This window comes from Pan paniscus, chromosome 14, assembly GCF_029289425.2.
Source record: "Pan paniscus chromosome 14, NHGRI_mPanPan1-v2.0_pri, whole genome shotgun sequence".
Lineage (NCBI taxonomy): Eukaryota > Metazoa > Chordata > Mammalia > Primates > Hominidae > Pan > Pan paniscus.
This window is the reverse complement of record NC_073263.2, coordinates 53,345,391-53,366,301: the sequence shown is the minus strand read 5'-3', so window position 1 is coordinate 53,366,301 and position 20,911 is coordinate 53,345,391. Positions and strand designations below refer to the sequence as shown.

General features: G+C 47.1%; 1 protein-coding gene across 2 annotated transcripts in view; it reads left to right on the top strand.

The window, feature by feature from the left end:
- The window catches only part of TMEM272 (transmembrane protein 272), a 124,555-nt gene that overhangs the window by 2,368 nt on the left and 101,276 nt on the right, over positions 1 to 20,911 (top strand). The window lies entirely within an intron of this gene.

Genomic DNA, 20,911 nt, shown 5'->3' with positions numbered 1-20,911 from the left:
GACACAGACTACGTACTTTAGAACCTTGCCTGATCATAGGTTCCAGAGACATGCTGGTGGCATAGTCCATTATCATATTTCAAGGTTCCCCCCCATATCCACATCTTGGTACCTACACATCTCTGTAGAATCATTGAGGTGATTATCTCATGGCTCATTGTGACTGCATAGCTAGATGGCCAGCCCCGCCCTCCAGCATACCCTGGAGGACTTCATGCCATGCGTGCTTGACTGTTTTTCCGGATGCCTGGGTACAGAAATTTCATGTTGTGTGCATGTCCCATTGTGAAAAGTGAGGGTGATACCACCTTAGGAAGGGATCTCATTTCTTTAGAAGATAGATTCTTTCTTTCTTTTTTTTTTTGTTATACTTTAAGTTCTAGGTACATGTGCAGAGCATGCAGGTTTGTTACATAGGTACACATGTGCCATTGTGGTTTGCTGCACCCGTCAACCTATCATCTACATTAGGTATTTCTCCTAATGCTTTCCCTCCCCTAATCCCTCACCCCTCAGCAGGCCCCAGTGTGTGATGTTCCCCTCCCTGTGTCCATGTGTTCTCATTGTTCATCTCCCACTTACGAGTGAGAATATGTGGTGTTTGGTTTTCTGTTCTTGTGTTAGTTTGCTGAGAATGATGGTTTCTGGCTTCATCCATGTCCCTGCAAAGGACATCAACTCATTTTTTTTTTTTGAGACGAACTCATCCTTTTTTATGGCTACATAGCATTCCATGGTGTACATGTGCCACATTTTCTTTAGTCTATCATTGATGGGCATTTGGGTTGGTTCCAAGCCTTTACTATTGTGAACAGTGCTGCAATAAACATAGTGTCCATGTGTCTTTATAGTAGAATGATTTATAATCCTTTGGATACTTTCTAAAACTTGATCACATTTTCCTGATAATATTCCTTAGGGAGAATAAATCACAGCATTCCAAATAACTTTTAGTCTTTTAAGACCTTAGTGAAGAATTGTGATGGGATTACCTTTTTAATAAACAAATGCAGTAATTCTCATTTTTTTTCAAAAATGACATCTGGAAATTGACATGTTAGAAAATAGATTCTCAAATTATTCTGCTAGATTACCAAGGAATCAAGATTAATAAATAAAAACTTTTTTATTAAAGATTAAAAATAAAAACTTATTTTTTATAAATCCAGCATAGACCGAAATCAGCCAATCAAATAGTTTAATTAGAAAGAGATTATTTGAATTGCAGGGGTTTTTTTTTTTTTTGCTCTAAAAAATGATGACAGTGTTTTAGTAGGTAAATTTCCTAATGTGTATACAATTGAGTTAGACAATTTTTATTTGCATACATTTTTCTTAATTGCATCTTTGTTTTTAAAAAAAACAAGGAACGTATGTGCAAAGAAATGCTTTAAGCAGCCACTTCTGCTGACTGTCAGTTTCCCTTTGCAGATTACCTTGATGTGTGAGGAAGCTGATTTGGTATTGGAAAGTATTGTGGAGCTAGGAGGAATCAAACTGCTCTATTTTCTTCATTTTCAAACTCACCTTGGGCAGGCACGTAAACACCATTGTCCAGGCTTTCATTCCAGAGGGAGATGTCTACTTTGCTGTTTTTCTTTGTGTGAAGACAATGACAGTGGTTGAAATTACAGGATAGAATATGAGAATGCTAAGTAATGCTGTGAAATCCCAGAATCTCCTTTATTCAGGAAGATGAATAAACAGAGATGTAAAACCATCTAAGGGCTAAAATGAAAAGAATTAATGGAAATTTGACATTTTTGCCCTTTGAAATGGAGACGGCTATTAACTGTTCTCAATTTAAACATAATAACTGCTTACAGCAAAAAATTAAGCATATAGAAATATAGAAAGTGGGGGGGAAAGGCAAATACTTCCTCCCCAGCCCCAAAAGGAAAGCCAGTGAACATGACTTCATGGAGGGATGTCCTTTGTGGATGAACCACATCGGGACATGGAGGGAGCAAAGCCTTCCTGCTCCTTGTTGACCGACACCTGACCAAGTGTCAGCCATCTGAGACGGAGGTGCTGCAGTGGCCTCAGAGAGGCCTGTTGAGAGCAGATCCAGGTCCTGGTCAGGTCAGGGGACAGACAATGCTCAAATACCTCCAGGCTGCTGAGTGCTGGGTGCCTGGGCAGGTTCTGTCACTCATCTTGCCTGTCTGGCCCTCCTCACAGTGGCACTAAGAGCTATTTGCATAACTGTCCCATTTCCACAGACGGGATGAAGCCTCAGGTTGTTCAGCTGACTGTCCTGGACACAGAAGGGGCGTTCAAACCCATTTGGCACTGGCACTAAAGCCTGTAATCTATTATGCTCCATCTGGAAAGCTCCCTCTTCCTCCCAAAGGTGAATGCTGGTGCTTTCCTTAGGAGTAGAATCTGTACTTCCTCAGCATCCCTTGGTCCCCTTACGTGTACAAGAAAGGTGTCCTTTGGCAGGACAGTGTGGCTTATCTCAAGAGCCATCCCGTGTCTATCTGACCAAAACAACCCCCTAGTCTGCAGCTGGAGCCAATTTAATCATTTTTTATGCATCTAGAAATGCAAGTATCAGAAGGAAAACATGGGAGAAGGGGAAGAGCATGAGGCTGGAGGTTAGCCCTGCCACTGGATACCTCCATGCTACAATATATGCAACACCTGTACTAGCAGCCCAGGGTTTTAGAGCCTCAGATATGCATTTAGTGCAGAGTACATGTTAGGATGACTCGACAGTCAACGTAAATTTTTATCATCATGTGCATCTGAGCTTCATGTTAAATATTCTTGCAAGTTTATATAACTTTATTTTTTTTTGAGATGGAGTCTCACTCTGTCCTCAAACAGGAGTGCAGTGGCACAATCTCAGCTCACTGCAACCTCTGCCTCCCAGGTTCAAGCGATTCTCCTGTCTCAGCCTCCCAAGTAGCTGGAACTACAGGCATGCACCACCATACCCAGCTAATTTTTGTATTTTTAATAGAGACGGGGTTTAACCATGTTGGTCAGGATGGTCTCGATCTCCTGACCTCGTGATCCCCTCATCTTGGCCTCCCAAAGTGCTGGGATTACAGGTGTGAGCCACCACACCCAGCCTGGATAACTTTTTTTTAAGGCTTGAACATTTTTTAAAAGAAAAGGTTTTTAAAGGGCTCACAGTATTTTTGATGGCTCCAAAGCTCCATGTTCTACCACCTGTGTTTGGGTCTCCAGAACTCCACCTCAAACCCCTGGACAGAAATCTGTCTTCAGCAGTTGATTACAAAGCTAGTACCCTGGTAGCTTAGAAAATAGATCCTCACCAAATCCCTGGGGGCCACTCTACAAACTGCTCCAGACCTCTATTTTCTCATCTGTTTGATAAGAACTGCCCTCGTTACTGCCCTGAGCTAGGAGGACGGAAGGGGCAGTCCACAGGAAACCTGCACACAAGTCAAGTGCAAGGTATGCAGTGGTCACAGGCGATCTCAACAGGCAGTGAATGTGTCATGCCGTCTCCCTCAGATCATCCTACCTCTTCGCAGTTGAGTGCAGTCGGGGCTTCAGCCTTCTCATCTGCACAAATGGGGATAATAATAGTTCCTGTCTCACAGCACTGCCATGAGGGTATGATGAGGTCATCTGAGTAAAGCAATTAGAATAGTGCCTGGCACATCCGGAGTGCTCAAGAAATGCTAGCGGCTGTTGTCATCGTTGCTGTTAAGAGTGATGATGTCTGTATTCTAGGAAAAAACAAAAATACAAACCAAAAAAACAAACCACCTCAGCCTTTGTTCCTGGAGCAGGTAAAAGCCATCTTTCTATGTTGGGCCAGAGGAAGTTCCTATTTTGGGGTCTGCTGCTAAGACTTAGTGGACTGATAACAAAAGTTTGCCTTTAAAAAGAGCTGCGTTTGTCCAGTTACTGGACACCAGGCCAGACCCCCAGTTCTCTTGGTTCTTGGTGGTCTTTGCATGTGTCCTCCACCTCAGTGTGCCCTGGGTCCAGTGGAAGACCACGGAATGTAGGGGAGGTTAACAGCACTGGCTTTGGAGTTGGGGCAGACCTGAGTTCAAAACCCGACTGTACCCCTTAAGGAAGTCACTCACCATTCTGGGCTTCTGAATCGGTGTAAAATGAGTTCCCTGCTGCCTCCGTGGCTTGTGAAGGTTAAGGGGAATTATGTACATAAAATGCCTAGCACAGTGCATGGCACACAGCAGACACTCATAAAAGGCAGTCATCATTAGAATGGCACTGATGTGGCATCCCCAAGTAGGGACTGGAGAGGTAAAAGCTCTCAGGGAGCATCTGGGATGGAATGGGATGCAGGCTCCTGGAAAATATTTATTGACCGCCTGAATGATGCTGGTGCACATTGGGGATTGAGGACGTGAGTGTAAAGGGTGCTAGTGAACAAGAGTGTGGAGATGAGGAAAGTGATGAGTTTTAATGTGGCATTTCAGTCTGGTTTTAGAAGACAGGACCTTATGTCATTCAGCCCACCTGCCTTATATTCAGTAATTCGATCATTTTCAGCAACCTTTTAAAATATCTTTCCCTTTTCTCCAGGACAGAATTACATCACCTTTAGATATGAATTCCTAAAGAATGTACTAATTTTTGATTAAAATAGAACAATCTTGCTCTGCTGTTTCTGATGACCCAGCTTTGGGGGCTAAATATAAACCCAGCACGGTGGTATGGTACTTCCATCACAGCAGCGAGTGGGCTGTGGCATCGTGTGAATTTAATCACAGAATAACCTGCTATTAATAGTTCCTGGGGTGGGGTGGGGAGCAGTGAGGGGATCGTCTATTTATTTATTTATTTTGGAGGAATATGGGTGTTTTATAAACTTCCATTTTCTCCTTCCTATTTAGTGTTCGGAATTAATGCCAAAATCCATATAAGCTTAGATCCAGCTAAAAATGTTAACATGTATTACTTCTGGGAACCTCAAAGAAGCTGATATTGCCTGTTTGTGACTTAGGATACACTTACTTGGGTTTATTGGGGTTTCCTGTAAAGTATGAAGCACTAGATGCTTTAGGCTGGGGGCTTTGTTTTCCACTTAAAGCTCCACCAATCTCTAGTTAATCTTTGTTTTTCTGAATAACAGTGTTTTATATATATGTTTGTTTTATTATTTTATTTTTTAAATTGATAGATAAAATTATATGTATCTATGATGTGCAACATGATGCTTAGAAGTATAAATGCATCACAGAATGATCTAGTAATGTTTTAATGTTACTTATGCTATCACTGTCAATTATCCTTGCTCCCTGTCCCGCCTTAGAGCATTCAGAGGATAATTCCATCCCTCCTGCTCCCAGCATGCCCCTGTCCCCACCCACTGTGCATGTGCGCACATGCACACACACCCACACCCACACCCACAAAGCCACCCCACCCCCCCACCCCCAACCATGAAGGGACCTTAACCTGTTTTGCCTCTCACGGGCTCTTCCCTTCTTCCTGAGCCTAAACATTCAGGCTGCTCTAATGCTCCAGGGCTTTCCCCTGTGTCATCCATGGGTTTACTCTGATTACGCCCTCACCTCGGCAGTGGGGAGGACTAGTGAATTGTGTCCACTGCCCATGAAGCAGATCTCCTGGAGAGACCCAGGTTAGCTTGGCCTCTCCCAGCAAGTGGGAAGTCACCAGAACGGGAGCTGTGGAGCTGGAGGTGGCTTCATCCACAGTGAGTGAGGAAGAGAAAAGCCACAGCAAGGAGGTCACTGCGGGAGGGGCTCCCATCTCCAGGTCCCCAGGGAAGTCCTGAGCCCATGCTGAGCCTGGAAGGATTCAGGGAAGGCACAGAGCCTGCCTCAAGGAACCAGTGCAGGGAAGACAAGACACACACACGTACACCACACACACCACATACCACGCTCACATAGACACATACACCACACACACACACCACACACACCACATACCACACACTCATAGACACACACCACACATATATGTCACACTGCACACGCCACATACCACATGCACCTCACATACATATATGCCACACATACCACATACACATAGACACATATGCACAACACACATACCTCATGCACATTTACATACACATATGCACCACACCATACACCACTGCACACATAAACACACTACTACACACACAGCTAATGACAGAAGGAGCTCCTTGTCTTAGGAGAGGGATTTGGTGAGGAGAAAAAATCATGTCCGGTCTCAGCTTTGGGGAGGAAGGGTGGCATCTGGGCTGGCACTGAAGTGTGATTTCATGGAAGAATATGAAGGTGGAGGCCTGGGTGGGTAAGGGGTGTTTAGGGGAAAGCCACATGGTCAGGGCAGAATGGGCAGAGTGTCTCTCCTTGGCAAGCTGTGGGAGGAAGTGTGGAAGGGGCATGAGTTACCAAGGAAGGCTCTGGTACACATCTCTATGCATCTCTGTAACTACTGGAACTGAGGGGCTGTCTGGGATGGCTCTATGTGTCTATATTTGTGTGTTGTGTGTAGGGGTGTGTGTGTATGTGTGATGTGTAGGGATGTGTGTATTGCTATTTATAAACAAACCATCTAGATTAGTACAAGGAAAGAAAAAAGTTAGTTCCACCTTTGGTAGCATCTGTTCTAAGAATCACTTCCTTGTTTGTTTCAATTTCTATGGAAAGTGCTCACCGGCAGTACTTTTGCTGATGATGTAAGATGGCAATTAAGTGGAGAAATTATCAGAAAGCTGACACAATTTTCTGCTAGTTTTAATCAGTTTTAGAAGTCAGTCGATGAAATGTGATGTTCCTGCCAGGTGCTTAGCTTGGTATGAAATGGGACTCCTGTCCTCAAGCTGCTTTGCTAGGGGGTGCCTAGACGAAGGCAGTGAAGTTTTGGGAAAACAAATGAGCAACTAAGAAAGAGCTAAACAGTGGCGCATTCCTTCTAAGTGCAAGAGAAATTTAGAAAGGAGTAATGTCTAGTAATGCCAGGAAGGCTTCCCAGAGGAAGAGGTGTCAAGGGCCTGAGGTGCTTACGTGTGCTGGCTCGCCCCTTGCCAGCAGATCTTGTTATATCAAAGGTTCTGAGAAGTCCTGCAGCGTAAAATCCACATTTCCCAAACATACTGGTGGGACCACAGAATCTCTCCTCCCACAATACAGTTTATATCAGATACAGAGAAGAGATCTTCTGGGAATGCTGCTGAGAGAGGGTGAGAACTGAGTGAGGTCAGGCACAGGAGGGATTTGCTCGGGAGGGGAAGAGAGGGCTTATGGTCCAGGTGGTGCATGATTGTTGTATGCAGTGGGGGTGCATCCTGGCTGCTGGGGAGAGCGGGAAAGGGGATGAGTAGGCTGAGTGGGGCCACACTGTTTGGAGACAGGCAGAATTCAGGCAGGACGGAAGGAAGCAGGCACAGCCAGCAGTGCTCTCTTCTTTCTCTTCCACCAACTCAGGAGACTCCACCATCCCCTCTCTGCCCCCTTCTCTGAACCGTGGCCCCAAGAATGCAGAAGTGGGGGTCCTAGGAAGAATAACAGGGCAGCTGGGGGCTCCATCCCTAGACTCAACCCCACTGGCAGGATTGTGGAGACCATCAACAGACCCAGCACCCCCTCTCCTGGGACTGGGGGAATGAGGAAAAGAGGTTTTTGTTTGTTTTTGTTTTAGAGAAGGGGTCTGGCTGTGTTGCCCAGGCTGGTCTGGAACTCATGGGCTCAAATGATCCTCCTGCCTTGGCCTCCCAAAGAGTTGGGATTACAGGTGAGAGCCACTTAAGCCAGGCCTGAGGGGGTGTTTTTTTGGTTGTTGTTTTGTTTTAAACAGTGGGGGAGGAGAGTCCAAAGGACATCTGAATAGGGCGCCAACCTCTAGAAGGCCACCAGGTGGCCAGTCCCAGACAGGAATGACTAGACGGCAAGGCTCTGGGGAGAAGCAGCTGTAAGGTGGGAGGGTAGCTGAAAGGTTGAGGAAGGCGTGGTTTTCAAAATTGATCAGGAGTAGGTTGTTCCTCCTCTTCTTTACCCAGCCCCAAGCCCTGAGGGTGCCTGATGCTTATTATTAACTCGAGATAATTCATAGAGCCCCCAAAGGGGCTTTGTCTGAGGGGTGCCAAAAGGCAGGTACCCACCTGGGGAAAATAGGACCAAACTGCTGCCTGTGGGTGAGATTTTCTCTTGATGCTCACCTGCAATGAAACCAGAGTGCCTCCTAGCTTTGGAGGACAGCTGCTCATCTCTGCAGGGGTGGCTGAGGGCTAATTGGGCTTGGGGGATTGTCCCCCTGTCCTCTCCTCCCTTCTTTTCCCCTCCCCTCCCCTTCCTTCCCCTCTCCTCCCCTCCCCTCTTGTTTCTTCTTTTACCCCCTTCTCTCCTTCCATCTTCCTTTTTTTCCATCCCTTCCTTCTCTCCTCCCTTCTTTTTCTCTCTTCTTCTTTGAACAGGCAGCTTTGGCGCTGTTTGTCTCACCAGTGGCTCTCAAGTCCACAGCGCCAGCCCCAAAGCATCTGAGTGGCTGCCGGCACTTTCCACTGTGAGATGTGCTGCCTGAGGGTCTGGTGCTTGGCTGTGGGCTTTCAACCGATCTCAGTGTGGGTGTGGCACAACTGACACTGTTGCTTTTCCTGGCCTTAACAAGCCACCCATTCCATCGCCTCCCCAGGTGGCTGTGGTGGTGGCAGTGAAGCCTGTCAGGTCACAGAGCAGCTCCTCACCAGCCCATTGCATTCTGTCTCCGGAGAGGTCCCATCACAGGCGATGGGGCAGAGAGGACTGAGTCGCAGCCCAGATCTCAGTGTCTAGGACTGGACTTGGTTTGTCAAAAGTGTAGTCTCCCATCCCTGCTGGCATTGGCAGGCTGCAGTGCAGAATGCCTAGGGCTCATCAGGATTTGCCAACAGAGGCTTGTCCAAGAATCATCCAGCCAGCTCCACGTGAGGTTACATTGCCATCACTGGACTCTGATGGAGGATTCAGACAGCCCACTCCATGCCTCCAGCACCACACCCTGCAGCTGGCAGAACAGTGGCCCCCAAGACATCCTCATCCAAATCCTCAGAGCCTGTGAAGGGCAAAAGGAGCCCTGCACATGTGATTAAGGGTCTTGACATGGCAAGAGGATCCTGGACCATGTGGGTGGCCCCAGATAATCACAAGGGTGTTTCTAAGAGGGAGGTAGGAGGATCAGAGAGGAGATGCAATGATAGAGGAAGAGGTTGGAGGGATGCGATTGGAGATGGAGGCAGGGCCACAAGCCAAGGACTGTGGTGGCCTCAGAAGCTGGAAGAGGCGAGGAATAGATTCTCCCCTGGAGCCTCCAGAAGGACCCAGCCCTGCCCACATCTTGATGTTAGCTCATAAGACCCATTTCAAACTTCCAACCTCTGGGACGGTAAGAGGACAAATTTGCATTGTTTTAAGCCATGAAGTTTGCAGTAGTTTGTTACAGCTGCAACAGGAAGTGAATCCACCCACCTAAGCTCTTCTGCAGGTGTGATCCCTGTCCCACAGGAGTCACTGCTGTCGCCTGGCAGGTTGAGGCTGCAGTGAGCTGTGATCACACCACTGTGCTCCAGCCAGGGTGACAGGGCCAGACCCTGTCCCCAAAACTAAATAAATAAAAATAATTTTAAAAATTACCATGAAAAGTATCAACTGCTTTGTATATAGAAATACAACCCAGCAGTCCTGGGAACAGGAGTCTAAGCCTGGGCCATGCCCACCCAAGACTTCTCTGAAGAAGCCTCTGAAGCTGAGCGCATTTGGGAATCACTAGTGTATAAACAGGGCTCTTTTCTGGAGATGACCCTTCCTGTGTTTATCTGCCCCGTGAGTCATTAAGAAAAGGGCATGTGCCCAGCATTTCCCAACGAACTGTGAAACCTTTTTTCAAGCGATAACTCCTGCGGTTGGATGGTCTGTAAAGGATGAACTGATATGCCATCTCCACCCTCTGACACTCCCTGCTCAAGAGGCCAGGACTGCCTGCAGAGAGGTGTGAGGGAGGAACAAGAAAACAAAGATGTTAAGTCTTGACAGTTATGTTTTAAAAAGCACAACCCACACGTATAAATGAGTGGAGAGATTGCATGATCAGGCTGAACCAACACGTATCCCCAACACACACACACATACACACATACACGCACACAGTGGGTGGGGAAGGATACTGATGAGAAAGAATGTGAGAAAGATTACATCAGGTTGAGTTTCTGAGAAAATGCTTTGGACCTCCGCTCCCCAGCTGAGTGGGAGAGAGGGGAGAGCAGGGGGCACATGTCTGTGAGAAAAAGATGCTTGAGCCCCTTAAGTTCTGACGGCTTGAAGGTAGAGCAGACCATTATCCCCTTATGCTGCGTTAATGTCCTGGAAGAGGAGTTGCCCAGAGCTTCCCCTGTGGCCTGGGTGAGCAAAGGACAGGTGTTGCCTGGATGTGTGCTTAGGTGGGCTACTGACAGCAAGAGCTCTGAGGAAGAGGGTACCTGGTGTGCCTTAGAGAGGCACAGCCCCCAGGGGTGCCCCACCTCGGTAGATTCCCTTGCCTGGAGGTGGACTTGCAGGAACTGCTCTGAGCTTAGACACTGAAGACTGAGGAGCAAATCCGCTGCTAGGCTGGGATGAGCAGCCTTCTTTCCTGCCCTTGGATCATTTAAGTCTCCTGGATTCCTGTGAGAATTGGGAGCCTCCTGGAGTCCAGTAACAACCAATCTGTAATTTCCAGCCCAGTGGAATTAGAGACTGGAATAGCAGTTCACTAGAGACCCAGGTTTATGGATTGAGAGGCAAACCTGCTAGATATCCGAACGTCTGCTCTGCACCAGGTCTTGAAGGAAAACCCAGGGCTTGCCCCATCTCTTGCCACACACCTTACTGCTCATGGTCACTGCAGGTACTTGACAGCCTGAGAAATGTGCAGCCGCTTCTCCGTTCTCAGATCAATGTCTGCGTATTGACCAGGGTCAGCACTCAATGGCTGCCTCCTGATCCAGCGAGCTCTCTGCCTAGCTCCTCTCCCACCAGGCGTCACAGAGCTGTGAATTGCAGTTATCACAAGCAAAATGAAATGAGTTTGAGCCTAAGGGGAATCCATAATTGGAGTGCAGGAATGTTGCAGTTTCACAGCTGGGCCTCAGGCACGATGGGGCAGAGAATCTGAAGGCCACCGGAAGTCCACTTGGAATAAATACTCATTAGGTGACTGTCGCAATTGTAGGTGAGGGATCTACAGCCAAGAAACGATTCAGACAAGGCTCCTGCCCTTCATGAGTTTACATTCTAGTGGAACAAAGAGACAGCAATAATAGGCAAATCCTGTCATTTCTGCCAGTGGAAAGTGCCATGAAGACACTGTAGCAGGACAGCAGGGTAGAGGAGGCAGTGATGAGAGGTGGGGAGGGGGATTGCCATGGGAAGATACTGCCCTGTGAGTGAGAAAGCCCTGAGGGGACCCGGCTGGGAGGGTCAGCACTGGTGCACATGGGTAGGATGGAGGGAGGCAGGAAGAACAGGCCCAGATCTCAGAGAGACCAGCAGAGCAAGAAGTTGACACTTTATTGCAAAGCTGCTGGGAGACATTGGAGGGCTTGAAGGAGGGGCGTGACATGATTTGCTTCATGTGGTGAGTGGATTGTAGGGGAGTGAAGAGGCCATGTCCTACCCAGACCCTCCTCAGGGCTCACCTGTGCTGCCTGGCACAGAGCAGGAGTGGAAATACACGTTGGCTGAATTACTGTCAAAGTCTTATCTTTTCTCTGTCAAGTCTTAGCTGGCTTGAGACCATGTAGTTCCCTTCATCTGGAAAATGACACCAAATATTCTATAACTAGCTGTTATCAGACCCGTTTCAGGAGCAGTGCAAAATACAGGCAGCAGCTCACATCTTTCTGCTGAGAAGTAAAACGCTTGCTGAGAGTATGTTCTTTGGTTGCAGGCATATACATTGCTATTAAAATGCCTCTTGGATTCCTCACTGCAACGTCATACCTGGACTTCCACAAAATAATTCCACGTATTGCCTAGTCCTTAGCTCCTGAGCCTGGTGATAGAAAGCCTCCCTCCCTCCTTTCCTTCCTTCCTTCTTCCTTTCCTTCCTTCCTTTTCTCCTTCATATTAATCCACTATGAGCTAGGCATGATGCATGAATAGCATAGAGATGAAGTGAGTACTTTCTTTGCTTGCATTTGAGTGGGGGAGTCAGAAAAGCAAACAAGCACAAGAAAGTGTCACAGGGACGCTGGCAGGTGAGGAGAGCGACATGCTCACGCGGGTGCGCAGCAGGAGACAAAGGCAGGTCACCATGGCACCGTTTGCTCGGGACACAGCCGAGACGTCTGCTTAGGGAAGTGGACAGACAACTTGTGATGTGTGTCATAAGAGAAAGTATTTACTCTGCAGCGTTCAGAATGAACCAACAGGATCTGTGTGTATCAATATGGGGAAAACACAGTGTTGAGTGAAAAAAATTACAGATACTTAAAGAGTCATGAAGATTAAAAAAAATAATTTTATGTATTGTTCTAGACACCAGCCTCTGTGGTCAAAGTACAAACATGGTCTGGGGCTATATACCAAGTTCAGATCGGTGGTTTCCTATGGGGAGCAAGGGAAGAGAATGGGGTCTGGGAGAGGTGTGTCGGGGCCTTCAGCTATATTTGTAACTTGTTATTTCTAAAACTATGAAGCAAATGTACCAAAATGTCAGCACTGGTTAAATCTGGGTAGTGGGTCAGGGATTTTGTCTTCTTATTCCCTGTATTTATATACATATTTAAAATATGTGTAAATTTTTAAAAATACACGTGGGTCTGGTGTTTGTAGAGAGGGCAGGACTAAAGCTATATAGCATTGGCTCACCTTCACAGCAGGCTCAGGTGAATCAGTGGGCTGGGGAGTTTCACCCGGGCCTCAGCACTGGCCACTGGCACTTCACACAGAGGCGAGCAAGGGCCTTGGGAAGCACTTATTTTTCACAAAGCAGGTAGAGAAAGAGAAGGAAAAGATGGGAATAGGAGGTTTCAGAAAGGAGCAGAGCCAGGAGAGATGTGTCATAAGGAGGTCCAGGAAAGAAAAATAATTTCTAATTATGGGGCCGGTCATGGTGGCTCATGCCTGTAATCCTGGCACTTTGGGAGGCCAAGGTGAGTGGATCACTTGAACTCAAGAGTTCGAGACCAGCCTGGGCAACATGGCAAAACCCTGTCTCTACAAAAAAAAAAAAAAAAAAAAAAGAATTTCAAAAATTAGCCAGGCATGGTGACGTGTCCCTGTGGTCCCAGCTACTTGGGAGGCTGAGGTGGGAGGATACTTGAGCTGGGGAGGTTCAGGCTTCAGTGAGCTGTGATTGCACCACTGTGCTCCAGCCTGGATGACAGAGCAAGATGTTGTTCCAAAGACTAACTAAATAAATAAAAATAGTTTAAAAAATTACATGAAAAATGTCAATTGCTTTGTATGTAGAAATACAGAGACTAAGAGTGAATCCCCATATACCCACCCTGAACATCTTGAATTAAATACTTGTCAAGGTTTTGCCATATCATTTTTGCTTCTTCTATTGCTCCTTTTCTTTCTTTTTCTCTTTTTCATTTGCTGAAGTAATTTAAAGTAAATCCCGGACGCCATGTCTTTCCACCCCTTCATACTGCCTTGTGCAATTCTAAAATATCCAGACACTGAGAAAGATTTTTAAAGCGGGAAGTGTCAGTCACATTAAATGTTACAGACAACTTGAGATGAGGACCAGGGGGCTGTCAGGAAAGTTCCAGGATGGAGAACAGCTGAAGGTGCAGAGGTGGCAGGAGGAAGTGCTGACCCCCAGGCATTGCTGGAATTGGCACTAGGAGTTCACAGAGGGCCTTCGAGAGAAACATTCAAGAAATGCCAATCATTATTTTGAGAACTGTGATGGTAAAGAGAAGGAAGATCACCTTTGAGCATGCAGGGATGAGGCACGGAAATATTTTTAGGATGGAGAGAGATCAATATTTGGAAGCTCAGGTGACAGGTATGAAAAAGGAAGCAAAATTGATGGAAGAAATTCCCAGAGGGACAGAAGGGAATGAGAGGACACTGGGATGAATCTCTCAATAAACAGGAAAGAAGTTACTGAAACATCTAGAGGTGGGAGGAGAAGGGCGACATTCTTGGAGGACACTGAGTTTGCAGTTTGGGACGTGAGAATTCGGAACTCCCTGGGGCAGAGACCGGGGTCAACCCAGAATTGTGATGATACTGTGATTTATCGGGTAGCTGCTGCAGGCACTTTTGTCATCTCGTTTAAACCCCATCAATGCATTTTGCAGCTCAGAAACGTGAACTCAGAGATGTTAAGTAACTTGCCCAACACATACTTAGTAATTAGCAGAATTGCTTTTAGCGCAGAGCCCTTCTACACAGCCCTGAGGAACACTGTCCTTAAACCACAGGACTCGCTGGTAGCACCTGTCCTCAGTAGCGTGTGGGTTTCCCTAGCATCTCCCAGAAAACAGCTCACTGGATTGGCTCAGGTGTGTAAGGGTACCTAGATTTGTGAGCAGGGCAGGGGTGGCAGAAGATGGAAGATTCAGGAACCTAGGGGTGCCTGTCCATCTTTGTTCTTGAATTATATTATTTCCTCTGGAATTCCTGCTTCTGCTCTCTCCCTCTTTCCTTCTGTGAGCACCCTCTCTGGGTGCTCAAACTCCTCCTTGTCCCCAGCTACCCCCAGTCTTTTACTCAGGCTTAATAAAACTTGTCCTTCACCTGGCAGCATCACATCCCCACCAACCTGCTGCCATTTGTTGAGAGAGAGAGACCTGGGATGTCACTGGTCCACTGGCAAGTCACTTAGACGAGGAAGGAACAGTTGCCCTGTGGAGCTCCATGGTGATGTTTGCAGGTGCAGTGTGGGACTAGGACGTGGGTGGGCTGGCACCCATAAGTCATATTCATGGTCTTTAGTGAATGTCCGCCTGGTCAGCAGATGGGCAGCTAGGGCTTAAGCCCACAGGTTAGCGTTAACGGGGCCTTACTTGTCCTCCTCCGCATAAGGGAATGGAGAAAACACTGGTGAGTGAGACAGACCTGAGTTTGGATCACCTCAGGTGATCACGCAGCTTCCCAGAGCCTGAGGATGCAGTGAGAATGATGCCAGAGAATGATGCATGGGAATGCTCAGGGGGTGGAGGAAGAGTTGAAGGGGTAGAAGGGTACTGAATTCTTGCTGGTTTAATTGAAGGGGGAAAGAGTGTGTTTAAATAGGATTCTCAGAAGAAAAATCACTGAGGTAAAATAAATTTTACATGGATGATTTAAAAGATGAAACTTAAGGATTTCTTGGATAACTGACCTGAGGTGACCCTGAGGGGCTCTGGGCCAATGGCGCCCCAGGGAACCAGGCCCTACCTGGGATGCAAACCTAGGAAAGAGGGCTGGGCTCGGTCCATGCTCGGATGGCTGGAAGGGCCAAATCCAAGCCAGCACCTGGCTCCATGTGGCTCCTTTCTCTAAACTAAAATGCAGACTAAAATAAGACGTTTTCAATAAGGGAAGAATGCGTTGATGATAGCTACCACTTGTTGAACCTTAAATATATGCCAGGCACCCTGATAAGTACATAGAAACCCTTTACATATCTATTCTCCCCAGCTCTCACACAGCGCATATGTAAAATACTATTGTTCCTGCTGTTTCATGGAGAAAGAACTGAGACCAGAGTACAGAGGCCATTCACTGGGCCGTTCACTGGGCTGTTCACTGAAGCTTCTCCCTCAAGGCTTCTGTAGTGCACAGGAAGGGACTCTGGAAGGGGCCCAGCCATGGGTTCTCTTGGTCATGTGTTTTGCAAGTTTTGCAAAGTTAGTTATTAATATTTCACTTGTAATTGGTTTAGATAGGTTTCTTCATGCCGGTGTCCCCTCCAGCACATACACGTTCCCAGTGTTAAGTGTCAGTGATTTTTTTCTTCTTTTTGAGAAGAGGTCTCCCTCTGTCACCCAGGCTGGACTGCAGTGGTGTGATCTTGGCTCACTGCAACCTCCGCCTCCCGGGTTCAAGCGATTCTCCTGCCTCGGCCTCCTGAGTAGCTGGGACTACATGTGCACGCCACCACGCCCAGCTAATTTTTGTATTTTTAGTAGAGACAGGGTTTCACCATGTTGGCCAGGAAGGTCTCCATCTCTTGACCTCGTGACCCGCCTGCCTCAGCCTCCCAAAGTGTTGGGATTTACAGGCATGAGCCACCGCACCCGGCCACGTGTCAGTGATTTTAAGGGGAAAAGGTCATTGAGTTGGGCATACGATTAGTTTGAATGAGTGAGATCTATTCAGATGATTTGCTACCACTTCTGTGTATCAAGTGCTCCCTGTATAGGAATGACTTCCAGGACCCAGGACTACTCCCACTGTCCACTTCCTGACTCACCCAGGGGCATGGTGACAGGGGCGTGTCTCTGCGTATATGTAGAGGAACATGAACAGTAGAGGAACCCCAGATCTTTAGCATGTGGAGTTCAAAGCTACTCTGGAGAATTCTCCCAATTATCTGACATGTAAAATTGTTAGCAGAGTCGATTCTCATCAACAAAGGTCTCTCTTGTCAGGAACATACTTAATGTGGCCTATATACTTTTAAGCACATCATGCATTGTTTTCTTTTTCAATGGCAATTCCAAGAAATACAATTCACTGCAGCTGTTGTATCTTTAGGGCAGAAATCAATAGTAGTGCTGTATCTAATGAGTATGTCTATGCGTGAAGTGGCATATTCTACACATTCCAACTATCGATAATGAAACATTTCTATCAACCTTGCTAGGGAAAAGGCTGAATTATCTTTTATGAAATCATAGCCAGATGAAAAGTCAATCAGAGCCCCAAAGCACAGGATAAAAGTATTGCAGAAGTGTATTGGTTGAGAAAAACATGAAATGATTTTTCTGTATTGTTTACTGTTTTTGCAGTACTTTCCAGCTCTTCAATATTTGTAATTTGCCATGAAGTATTTACATTCTAAACATCACTTTTGTACCTAATTTTGTATTTGTAATTTTATATCCTTCTTTTCTTAAGGAAAATACTCCAGATTGTATAAGATTTAGGCCCACAAAACCTGAATCGATTCTTGACAGAGTAATTAAGTAACAGCCGAAATCACAGCCACTAAATGGCCAAGCCAGGATTTGAAGCTGGAGTTCAAACGTGGGCCTCAAAAGGGCATCTTGGACTCTAACATGTGCCCCTGGAGTCAGGGTCTTGTTAAAGTTCAGATTCTAACTCAGTAGATGTGGGCTGGTGCCCAGGTGCTGTGAGGCTGCTGCTCTGTGGGCCACACTCCGAGGAGCCAGGATCTCTCAGCTAATGCGCGCTATGGCCAGCTCTCAGACAGTGCAATTAACCATTGCCACTCAGGGAGGTTGTGGGAGTTGCCCAGAGTAGCAGAGTCAGAGGCTGAACTCACAGCTCCATCGCCCGCCTTACATGGTGGCAGGTGGGCTAAGTGGGGAATCCCAGGAGTCAGCTCTGGGTCCCCAAGAGGAATGTCCCTTCCAGCCCCTGTCCCCTGTCTCTGAATTGGCCTGAGATGCTGCAGTCAGTCTCAAGACCTGCAAGGTGAGCAGGAGAACACTGGCGTTTCCAGTGCGACAGACATACCTGGCTGACCTCTACTTGCCTGGCTTTCTCCACCTTGGTGACAGTGCTGCTCAGCCCCGCTAAGCGTCAATTTCCCTATGTATTAAACGAGCTTAATATGACCCACCTCATCGAGTTATTCATGGATTAAATGAGGCATTATATGACAAGTTACACGACCCAACTCTGCATGTATTGGCCTGTAGCACCCGTGGAACTGGTGATTGTTGTTCCTGAGCTGAACTGACCTTGGGAATCAAGTGACTTCTTCCTGCAGCATGTACTCTCAGCTTCCTTTTTTCTCAATGTGTGTGCAGAAGAAACTGTGTTAGAATAGAAGGACATCTGCAAACATCTCACACCTGCAGAGGGCTGAACAGAGGTAAGGGCTTGATGGCAGCTAATTGTTCCCTGACAGATGTCAGCTTTGCCTGTCTGTCTCTCTTAACGTGTTTGCAGCTGTGCAGCAGGCTGACAGCCTCTGGCATTCTCTTTCTGCCGGGTCCTCCCAAATGCACCCAAAATCCCAGCCATGCTGCTTGATCACCACAGGCCTGCCTGATGACAACAGGCTGTGGTGATTTTATTTGTCATCTTTAGAGCATGTGTAGCAGTATTTCTTTCCCAGAGGCATCAGATGTTTGTACTGCAGACATCTTTTCCAGGAGAAAAGGCTAATAGATGAGGGCAGGCTGTATTTCCTGGCTGGCCCAATCCTCTGGAGACTTCCTGGTCATTAGCATCCCCCAGAAGGACATGCGCCATAATGGCTGCAGACTCTAGGTGGTGCTGCCCCAAGCCCTGTAGCCTAGAGCGTCCGACATCAGTTGCAGCCTGGCCTGGGTTTGGGTTATTTTAAGCTGCCCCTGCAATGCAGCTGCAAATCCAGAAAAAGAGGACTGAGGGGCCTGCTCATCAGGGAAGAGCTCAGTAAGCACACGTTGTCATTGGCTTAGAGAGCAGGGAGACAATATAATTACAGTCATTCCAAGAGGTTCATTCTGCTGCATTGCCCTTTTCAGGAACACCCCTCCCATTTCTTTGGCGCCAATACTATTTTTTAAAAACCTTCCTGGTAAATTTCAAAATGCCACTGGTAAAAGCAAACTGCCTCACTTAGCTCCTTGGTTATTTGTTTAAAATTCAGTGTATCTCAGTAGAATTTTTTTATGCAAGGGATTGAAGCTCCTGACCCTGCCATTTGGGGGAAGGGGATGTCTAAGAGTAGGGGGAGGAGCTTTCACCTTCAACCCGAGGTCCTCAGCTGCATTCCACACGAAGCGTTAGCTTTAGGACAACATCAGCACAGACTGAACCCTGAGAATGCAGTTTGCCCACTCATCTATTAATTTGGTGTGTGAATTAACAGGCTTTGCCCAGAAAGAGGAAGTGGTGAAGCTGTGAAATTGCTTTCCTTGGAAAGCTTGTTTAGTGGACACCTGTTAGTCCTGAATGGCAGGCAGAATCCTGGGTTCACAAGTGTTAATTTTCTAACTCTGAAGCTCCTTCTATTGTCATTTCCATCCATCTAACTTTTCAGATTCCTAAGTATTTTCTCTGCTTCATTCGTGTATGTATTCATTCATCCATTCAGTGAGCATGCATTAAATGTGAACTGTGTGCCAGGACTGCACTGGACATGGGGGCCACTGTCCCTGCCCTTGAGCTTCCAAAGCCGTGATGGGTGGATGAGCAGGGGTCAGTAGGCAGACACCGAGGTCAGTGCCGCTGGTAGCCCACATGTCTGGGGCATGTGGAGCTGTGGAGCATCACCTACTGGGTCTAGGGGCTGGCGAGGCTTCCTGGGGTGGTCCTAGAGAAACAAATTGGCAATAATTAGGGAGGAAGTTTAGTGAAAGAAAGAGAAAGGCGTTTAGAGGGAAATTTGGAAAGTGTGGCCAAAGGGTGTACCATATAAACCCTCTCTCCAGTCCCCCACAGCTTTTAGTAAGAGATCAGTTTCCCGAGAATGTACTGTGGCCTGGGAGCTCTGTGGAGGATGTGCCAGGCATGGCTCGGTGCTCCTGAGGCTGCTGCCCCCACGTGATACGGAGAAGGTTGTTTGCAGAACAGCCACTGGTAGCAGCACAAAGAACAAGCGTGAATGGGAAACAGGTCTCAAGAGCTCTGCCTCCCTCTCATGTGTCCATTCACTTCTTAATAATTACCGAATACCTGCTGCACACACTGCTTGGGACTGGGAAAACAGGGAAAACCGCCGCATCTTGGCCCTTTTGGACCTTTACATAATGATCAGCAAATAGATGAATCTGTAGTTTGTCAGACCATGATGGAGGAAGACAGCTATGGAGAAAGACGAAGGAAGGAAGTGAGATAGAGCCTGCAAGGCTAGGGTGAGGGTGGGAGGTGCCACACTGACAGGTGACATTCAAACAGATCCTTGAGGGAGTGGCCATGTGGGTGCCAGAAGTAAGGGTGGTCCAGGCAGAGGAAAGAAGCGGGAAAGCCCTGAGGCAGCAGTGGGCTTGTTGTGTTCAGGGAAAGGCAAGGAGGGGAAGGCAGAAGCAGAGCAGTGGGAGGGAGTGGGTCGGGGAGGAGGAGATGGAGCTGAGCAGTGCATGGAGGGCCGGGAGGCTCTGTCTCGGGCAAGTTTAGAAGCCAATGGAGGCTGTGGGCAGGGGAGTGGCAGATGTGACTTCTGTTTCAATGTGAACACCCACTGTCGGGTCAGCGTGGGCCCAGGCTTAGAGCAGCCAACTGGTGCCTAGCAAAAACAAACAAAAAGCAAAAAACCCAGAGTCTCCAGAAACCAATTAAGCAAAAATATTTATATAACATCTAGTACGTGAAGGACATTTTGCTAGGTAGTTGGTTCCTCTCCTGAAGGAGCAAGCTTTCCGGATGAGTTGAAGATATGTGCATGTGCCGGAGGTGACGGCTCATTGCAGGGCAGGGCATCATCTGTGTTGAAGGATTGCCAGTGTTTCAGAAACGGACACAGAGCAGGTACGTTTGATGGACAGTTAAGAGGAACACTCTCTATGTGACAGCACTGTTTTAAGTGCCCTGGATCTTCTGGGGATGAGATTAGTGTTTTTCAGTCGTGCGTGGGACAGTTGAGGATCATGCTAGGCAGAGGTGAGCCCTTTCCTGGAAGGAGTTAACCTAAAAAGCATAATCTGCCTCATCTGGGAGGAGCTTAATCTCTCTTCAGTGACGTAATGGTCAATCAGAAAATTTATATTTTAGCTATAAAATTACTTATCACAATTTACCATGGGGCATAATCTTAGTCAAGCACCCAAAGTAATGATTTCAGGCAACAGATACTGAAACACCAAAGTGATAAGGTGGCAGGTATTTCAGTTAGCTCCTGCTGCATAATGAAAGACCCCAAAGCTTAG